Source organism: Petaurus breviceps, unplaced genomic scaffold, assembly GCF_028583685.1.
Source record: "Petaurus breviceps papuanus isolate PSGF00001 unplaced genomic scaffold, PetGlider_PUasm1.0 551, whole genome shotgun sequence".
Taxonomy (NCBI): Eukaryota; Metazoa; Chordata; class Mammalia; order Diprotodontia; family Petauridae; genus Petaurus; species Petaurus breviceps.
Genome location: NW_027186372.1, coordinates 13,484,945 through 13,493,313, shown reverse-complemented (window position 1 = coordinate 13,493,313; position 8,369 = coordinate 13,484,945). Strand labels below are relative to the sequence as shown.

At 38.4% G+C, this 8,369-nt stretch overlaps 1 protein-coding gene across 6 annotated transcripts in view; it reads left to right on the top strand.

Annotated features, from left to right (window-relative positions):
- Positions 1–514: 514 nt before the first annotated feature.
- The window catches only part of TENM2 (teneurin transmembrane protein 2), a 417,254-nt gene continuing 409,399 nt past the window's right edge, over positions 515–8,369 (top strand). For all 6 annotated transcript variants that reach the window (XM_069102413.1, XM_069102414.1, XM_069102411.1 and 3 more), the window contains exon 1: positions 515–672. The gene's annotated coding sequence lies outside the window, so the exon portion shown is untranslated. The remainder of the gene's footprint in view (positions 673–8,369) is intronic.

Genomic DNA, 8,369 nt, shown 5'->3' with positions numbered 1-8,369 from the left:
GGATCATGGAGAAACCCAGTGTCAAATGATTTGGGGAAATCTAGGTTCACCTTGGTAACAGCATTTCCACTTATCTACCAGCTTCGTTATCTTGATGGCAAGTCCTTTTTCCTCTCTGGACCTCAGTTTTCTTATCTGTAAAATGAAGGAGCTGGACTAGTAGGCTAAGATCCTTTCCAGCTCCAAATCTTCTTTTATCTATCCAAAGTCAGGATCATAGGATTTAGAAATATAAGAGGCCTCAGAGAACGTCTAATACCCAACCTGCACATTTTTCTATAATTCTTTGATTTATGGGGAAGGGTCGAACACACAGAGGATGGCATTATACAAAGGTGACCCATTGATTTGGAGTGGGTGCCATTTAAAAGCAAAACTGATTTAAGCAAGGGAGGATTAGCCACTTCCCTGGTGCTTAGGTTAGTAGCTTGATATTGGGTGCAGTGTTTTAGCCCCAGGCTGGGTGGAGGCAGAGCTTCCAAAGACTGGAGCCCCTCCCAGTATTTAGAACTTGGTATATAGTCAGAAAAGCTCTTCCTCCCCTCCTACTGAAGTTTAACCAGAGGAACCAACTGCTACAGCTTTCTGGCTCTGGTGGAGTGCAGAATGTGAAACTGACAAAACTGTTAGGCAGCTCCAGGGGGACTGATCCCGAATACACCGGAGATGAGGGTAAGACTTTGATACTGGGTTTTGAAGTATTCTGGCAAGAAGCACCTGGGGCATGATATATGCAAAAGCCAGGATCCTAAATCCTGGCGCTCTCTTTTCATTTGTAACTACAGAAGTGAAACCCGATTCTCTTAGCAGATTGCTGGGAATCTGTCTCAAAGGGTTGCTGTTTTCGGTTAGATTGCAAAGAGTTAATAATAATTCTGGAACGCCAGATTAAGGGACTTGTGTGGTATAGGTAATGTTGATGTGGCTTGGCAAAAAAAAAAAAAAAATGCTAAATAATTTCAGCTCTGAATTTTCTCATGTTCATTCACGAAGGTGTGATCTTTCCCACCTACTTGCAACTCAGGGTGTATGAATCACTAATTGTTGCACTAATCCCAGGAGATCCTTTCTATACTACCTGCTGTAAGCAGCAAAAGCTCAAAACCCATTTATGGTAAAATGTTTCAGTCCCCTTGGAAGTTTTCATTTCTCAACTTGGAAATTATGTTGATTGGAGTAAGTCAAAGCTTTACCAGAGGTTGTTTATCAGATTGATTGTCTTCTTGTTTGGGGCAGGAGAGAATTCCTAGAGCCAATTTGATTTCGGCTTGTCTGCTCACTGCCTAATTCTGATTCCTACTATGTGGCATGTATTTTGAAAGATAAGCCACTGTGTTAATGCAAGCGTGCATAGTCATTGATTTTTTTTTTTTACAAGATTTCAAGGAACAAATGTTGTATGTCTCCGCTCCAGCTTTATTTTCTTTGCTAGAAGTTTATGAAAATAGTTTTTAATAACAGCTTTTTCGTGGGACAATCAGGGTATCTTTCTATAGCCAAGAACTTGATAAATATTTGTTGAATGAACGAATGAATGGTGAAAGTTGATTCAAAATATGGTCTGTTTTATTTATTGGCTTTATCTATTTTGTGACAGTGGATTCCAGAAATAAGACATTGCCTTGAGAAGCTCCACAGTCTATCTTTAGGTCTAAGTGGATATGAGAACTTGAAGGCAGAATTTTGATTGCGAATGGATAAAAACAAATCCCAAAGTGTAGGGCTTTCTTGCTTTTATCTGTGAACATCCTATGGTTCAAGATTCACTTGTGCCACCATAATGGCAGCAAAAATGTGCTTCCCATTTGCCATTGGATTGGGGCAGGCAGCTCATATAGAAAAATTAAAAAAAATTCCATTCTGTCCGCCATCATCCCTCTCCTATACTTTGAGCCAGGGATTTTTAACCTGGGGGGGGGGGGGTCCATGAGATAGATAGATAGATACATACATACATACATACATACATACATTGAACTATTTTTAGATAACTTATTTCCTTCATGATTCTATGTATTTTGTGCATTTAAAAACCTTGTTCTTTGAAAGTGATAGTCTTTACCAGACAGACTACTAAAAGGACCCATGAAACAAAAATAAAAGGTTGAAAATACATTCCTCGAATAATGGAAGCAAGGGGGTGATTTGATTATTCAAGAGTAACAGCCCTCTCCCCACTCCCAACAGGTCTGCTCCTAAGTCTTTCTTATTTGAATTTAGCTGAAGTCAAAGCACTTTATTGCAAGACTGAAGATTAATTTATATTTGTAAAGCTTAGGACTTTAAGCTTCAGACTGATGGCCAGTACATGTACCCTGATTAAACCTACATTATTCTGCCACTTGGTAAAAGGGTACAGAGAAGATAGGCACATTAGCCCTTTTCACTTGTGTCTACATTATTCTAAAAAATTGTTGCTTCTATATTCAAAAATGCCTCTCTGTTGCATTGTGTTTATACTTTTCATTAAGAGGCTGATATTTAAATTACTCAGGAAAGAATTCTTGTTAAGGAATATGTGGATTCTGAGATTGCTAGGGTGTTTCCCCTAAATTTTTGCAAGTGTTACTCTATGTGTTTTTCTAACCATTTAAATTACAGAATCCAAAGAACCAAGTTGAGCTTAATACATTGTCAAAACCCACTGTAAAAAATGATTGTTTTCTACCTATGAAGATATCATTAAGCATATGCCAAGCAATCAGCTCTCAACTGTAATAGGTTCATGGAAAGAAAGGCATTTTCTAATCGTATTCAGTGGTGTTTTTCCCAAGACAGCAACAGCTTTTATAAAATGATGGTTATATCTCCTCATTATAGAATCTAATCTCCCCAGAAGACATTCAGCAGCTGCAAAACCCTAGCATCTTTTAGTTGTAAATTGTTTTTTATTATTTATCCCCATTTAACTAAAAAAGAAAGGGCCATCAGATCATTTAACAAGACAAAAATTTAGTGGTTTTAACATTTGACAGCGAGCAATTATTATCCTATGCATTGATCTCTTTGGACCCTCTTTTAATAGCAATCCATGTTTTTGGCTTTCATGCCTGCACTGTATAAGTTTCCTATGATTTTTAGAGAAAATGAGCCAGCAGTATTGGCTGTTTTCTGTCTTGTTTTAGCCCCATGAATAGGTGTCGAATTTTGAATTACATGTGCTCTTTGTAACAGGTAAGAAACTGCAACATTAGGTGAAAAGAAGTGTGCCTGAGCAAAAGCAAATCAAATTCTGATTCTAAACTCAATTTACTAAATATAAAAGCAAAATGGACTAGTTACAGATGGGAGATTTTCTGCTTAAGTACTAGATATTTTGATTTGCTGGTATACGTTACTGTTTCAAAAAGTATTAGAGTTTCCAGGTTTTTAAGAAAATAGTTGTGCTTTTTGTTTGGACGTTTGGTGAAATTTGAGAATAAAATGGTTCTGATGAGTTTTAGTATTACCTTATAGGTTCGAACTATCAGAAAACATTCAACCATTTTGGAGAACATTTCATAACCCAATGGACATTTCCAGGATTAGGCATTCATCTCAAATGAAATCTAGTTGTGAAGTGATTTCACATTCATTCAGTTACACAGATAGAGACCATGTGCTTTTTTAAAGTTACATTTCCTTGCATAGTATGTTAGAAAATATTTGTCCTTTTTCACGGTGCAGTTACTTGTTGAGTTTGTCAAGAAAGCTCTTAAGTAGCTTTCCCTGCTGCTGACTGTTTCTGTCCCTAATGGGAGGTCACACAGACCCAATTAAGCAACTGTTTATTTCCATGGATAATATCTCAACTTTCATTTTACCTATTCTATGTAAACTGAAATTGCAGATTTGAGGTTTTCTATTTCAGTCCTGAGCTTAAGGTCTTAAGCTTTGCAGATATAAATTAATCTTCAGCCCCTCTGATAAAGTAGCTTGACTTCAGCAAAATTCAAATGAGAAATATTTCTTATTTATTGAGTTCCCCACAAATAACCACACTCCTACCAATAATAAGAACTGTGGAGCTTGTAACGTAGTATAAGTCAATGTTTCTAGGTTTTAAAAAAATCTACCTTAGATGATGTTTGTCCTCATTTCTTTTATGTACATCTCATCCAATGTACAAAAACTATAAAAAATAAAGTTCTTTCCATATATTCCCTTCATTTTCAAAGTCCTAAAGATATCATTTTATTTTTTAATATAAAAAAGGATATATTTGTATTCAAGAAAAGATTTTCACACACACACACACACAAACACACACACACCCTACAAATTAACCATGCCTAAGGCTTAAAATAAAATCAGGTCAAGCTGAAGGAAAAATCAGGCAACATGACTAAAATTAATTTACTACACTGTACTATCCCTTTCTCTTCCCTTTGTGATAGATATGCATGTGAAAATGGGTTTGCAAGGGAATTTGGTGTTTTGTTTTATTTTTACATGGCAGCAAATATCAATACATTTGTGTCTGTCCAGATTGTAATTCTGAAGCATGTCCAGCTTTGTTCTGTCTTGGTCCAACTGCCATATTGAAATTTCTTAGCCATGCTTTCTCCTAAATCACCTGCAGTTAGACCCCAGCAATGGCCCTATTTCTTGTTTGTGTTTTCCAGTGATGAAAAGGCCAGTTTTTTTCTTTGACTCTCCTTCCCCACCTCAGAAGGAAGTATTCTTTTGATATTGAACCAAGCATTATTTCTCTCTAGAACCATAAATGCTGAACTAGCTCTGAGGAGTTTCAAGGCAAAGGTCACCATCATTTTGAATCACATGGAATGGGAGAATGCTGCAAGGCTCTGCCTCTAATTTGTTGTGTGACCTTAGGGGAAAGCCTCTTTACTTCTCTGCCCCTTCATTTCCTCATCTTGCAGATGAGAAGATTGGATGAGATGATATCTAAGGGTCCCTTCTAGTTCTAAAAATCAGTGATTTTTGGTATCGTTTCATTTCTTCTGTTATGTCTTTCAACCCAGGTTGTGTGACTGCTCAGGTGGTGTGATAACTGTTAGGATTAGATGAGATTCAGTTAGCACAGGATTTTTTTTTATTTTTTAAGATGATAGGCCATTAAGCCTTAATAGGGTAGTGAGGGTGGAGGGTAGGCAGGAGTAGGGAAAAGATTTTTCAATGAAAAGCATGACATCATACAAAGAAAATATATGAGCCAGCAGCAGAAGCTGTTGACTGAGAACTTCTATACCATTTCCCCAGTCTTAATCTTGAGGGCCACACGAGGCAGCACTCCCTGATTAACCTCAAATCCCACTTTTACGAAAGAGCTCCACAATAAGGTTACAAAATGATAACTTTGGTGTGACCAAATACCACAAAATAAAGTAGAGAAGGAGAGAGAAGATAAAGACACTGAAGCAAGTGTGTAAGTATGGTAATGGATGGGGAGAACTTTTCATACTCCTCTGCTTGGGGGGTGGAGGGGCATCCTCATTAGCATTTGCACAAGAGAAAAGGTTACATTCTGGCCACTCTGGGTCTTTTTACTGAAGGAGAATTGTGGGAGCCTATAGGATTTCCAGGATTCCTTATCATGGGCCTCTCTCAATTCCCCCTCGTCCTTTAGGTGGGCTGCCAAATAAGTAGGGAATAAAATTGTACCAGATGCTTATATCCTGAAGTGGTTGAGATGCTCTGTGAATCTACAGAAACAGTGATTAGGGGGTGAGAGCCAAGAAAGCAGTAAGATTTAACAGAAATCTTATAAGACCAAGGCATCCCCACCTGGGATTAACCAGACTTGTTCTAAATGGATCACCTATTTATTTTCATGGCAGGTCTGAAGGTTTCTTAGGAAAGAAACTCCACCCCCAATGAAATCCTATTGTGCCTGAATTTAGCTATTATAAAATAGGGGGCAGGATCCCTTTAAAAGTAGGTCAATATTTGCCAGATCAGTGCTAGAAAGAGGCAATGCAGCTCCTTAGTCTGATTGTAGGGCAAGTAGGTGAGAGAAGCAACCACCCCCCTTGTGTTTTCTGCCTAATCATTGACAAGTCACACCCTGCTCTAACAAATGAGCCAGAGGAAGGCTTCTTTACCTCCCAGGTGAAAATTAATTATTGTTTGCAGAGTGCTTTGAGATCCTCAGATGAAAGCAGCTATAAAAGCAGAAAGGGTTATTATGTTGAGACCAGTTATAATCTCCCATTTAATACTGGAAACTGCTTCAAGCTGAAATGCTGAATCCTGAAACTGAGGTTGCCTAAATATTACATTTCCTATAATTAATTTGAGCTTAAATTTCAACACAGTGACATGTTTCTTTTAAATAAAGTTAAGTCCTCTAAGGATGGATGAGTCTATATGGGTCTCAAGTTTCAGCTGGGAGCTAGACATTTTTCAGCAAGATGGAAGGGATTAGAGCAAATATATCTCTGATTCCCCAAGTAGGAGAATAGTAGTACCTGCTAGGCCTCTGACCTCTCATGGCCTCCCCTGCCTCGGAGAACAGTAGCTTTAAAAAACCATAAAATCTTATAATTTAATACAACCTAGTTTAACCTACCACCAAATTCAAGAAACCCCATTGTGGTATTTTTGACAGCTGATCCCCTGATCTCAGATTACAAATGGGGAGTTTCTTTACCAGGAATACCATTCTGTTTTTGGACAGCTTTCTTTATTAGGACTTTCCTTCTTGTGTTAACCTGAAATTTGCCCTCTTGTAGCATCAATGTAGGTTCTGGTTTTGCCCTCAGAGCAACATGGTACACATTTATTCTTTCTTTTGTATGTCAGCCCTTCATATATTTGGACACACAGGTTCATGACTCTCCTTTTTGTCCCTCGTACTATTAACCACCCCTCAAACATACTGGTTAACCTCCTCTGAATACATTTCATTTTGTCATTGTCCCTCTTAAAGTGTGGTATCTAGAACTGAACAGAGATCTGCAGTCAAAGAGCCAGCACAGTATAGTCGGGCTCATTTCTATGAAGGTGCAATACCACATTTCTTTTAACATAGCCTAAAGACACAGGACATTTTTATAGTTGCATTATACTCTATTTCTATTAATACGGCCTAAAAGAGACCTTTTCTAAAAATTGCTCTAGAGCTTGAGCTTTTTTACATTGTCTATGCCTAAGAGGCATTTAAATGACTCAGTAGATAGTGTTGAGCCTGGAGTCAGGAAGACCTGAGTTCAAACATGGCCTTAGATACTTATTCTCTGTGTGACCCTAGGCAAGTCACTTGGCCTCTATTTGCCTTAATCCACTGGAGAAGGAAATGGCAAACCACTCCAGTATCTTTGCTAAGAAAACCACATGGATAGTACAGTTCACGGTGTCCCAAAGAGTGGGACGAAACAATATTAACAAGTGCCTGTTGTATAGTACCTTACACACTGTAGCTATTTCATAAATGTTTTTTCAAATTATAACTGAAACCCCAAGAACAAATGGTCATATGAACTGATAGGAAGGCAGGTCTTTCCTTCCCTGTACTTTACAATTCCTAGATATGTCTATTAACAGGCCATGTGATGCAGGGCAGGCTGAGGGACCCTAGTGGACCTCGGTTTTAGAGTTCATAAAGTAAAGTCTATGAATCTGAAGGTTTTTTTCATATGTTATAACTATATTTCAATATCATTAGTTTCCTTTTAGTCTAATTTATTTTATACATTTAAAAAGGGGTCTGAAGGATTTACTAAACTGACAAAGGGATCGTCAGGACACCAAAAAAGGTTAAGAACCCCTGCTCTATGAAATGAGGGAGTTGGGTGAGATGGCTGCTGAGGACCACCTTGGAACCACTCTAAAGTGCTGGAGATAGTTATTACATGACTCTATCTAATGACTGCTGTGAAGACATTTAAATTCCAGGATGTGTATCATAGAATCCAGGAAGGCCAGACCTCTTATGAGACATATTTGTGAATCCCTACAGGTGGAATTCAAGCCAATCTCCACCACCATATTTTTACTGCTAAGAACCGTTCTCCTCAGAATTCAGGAATAAACCCCCCTCCATTTTGGCATTCACAGAGCAAGTTGGTTCCAGCACAGCTAGGCCTGGCCCTAGGCTGCTTCCTTGGTATTTACCTTAGCTCCCCAAGCTGACCTGTCAAGAGATTGGACCTTGTTCCAAGCATGCAAAACCAATGGCTATTGTATCCATATGGGAGAGCAGATGATTCTTTTCCAGCCCAACACTGTAATTTTATCAACTCTGGCTCAGGCAAACCTATATTTATAATGCTAATTAGGAGGGCACACATTTAATTTGGGTTGAGGACTGTTTATATCTCCTGGAGCCTGATAGTCCAAGGCTCAAACTGCAGCAGTCACAGGCAGATCAGGCCTTTATGCCTTCTCCAAGTATTCGAAACAGGGCTTACTCTTGCCAAACAATTTCC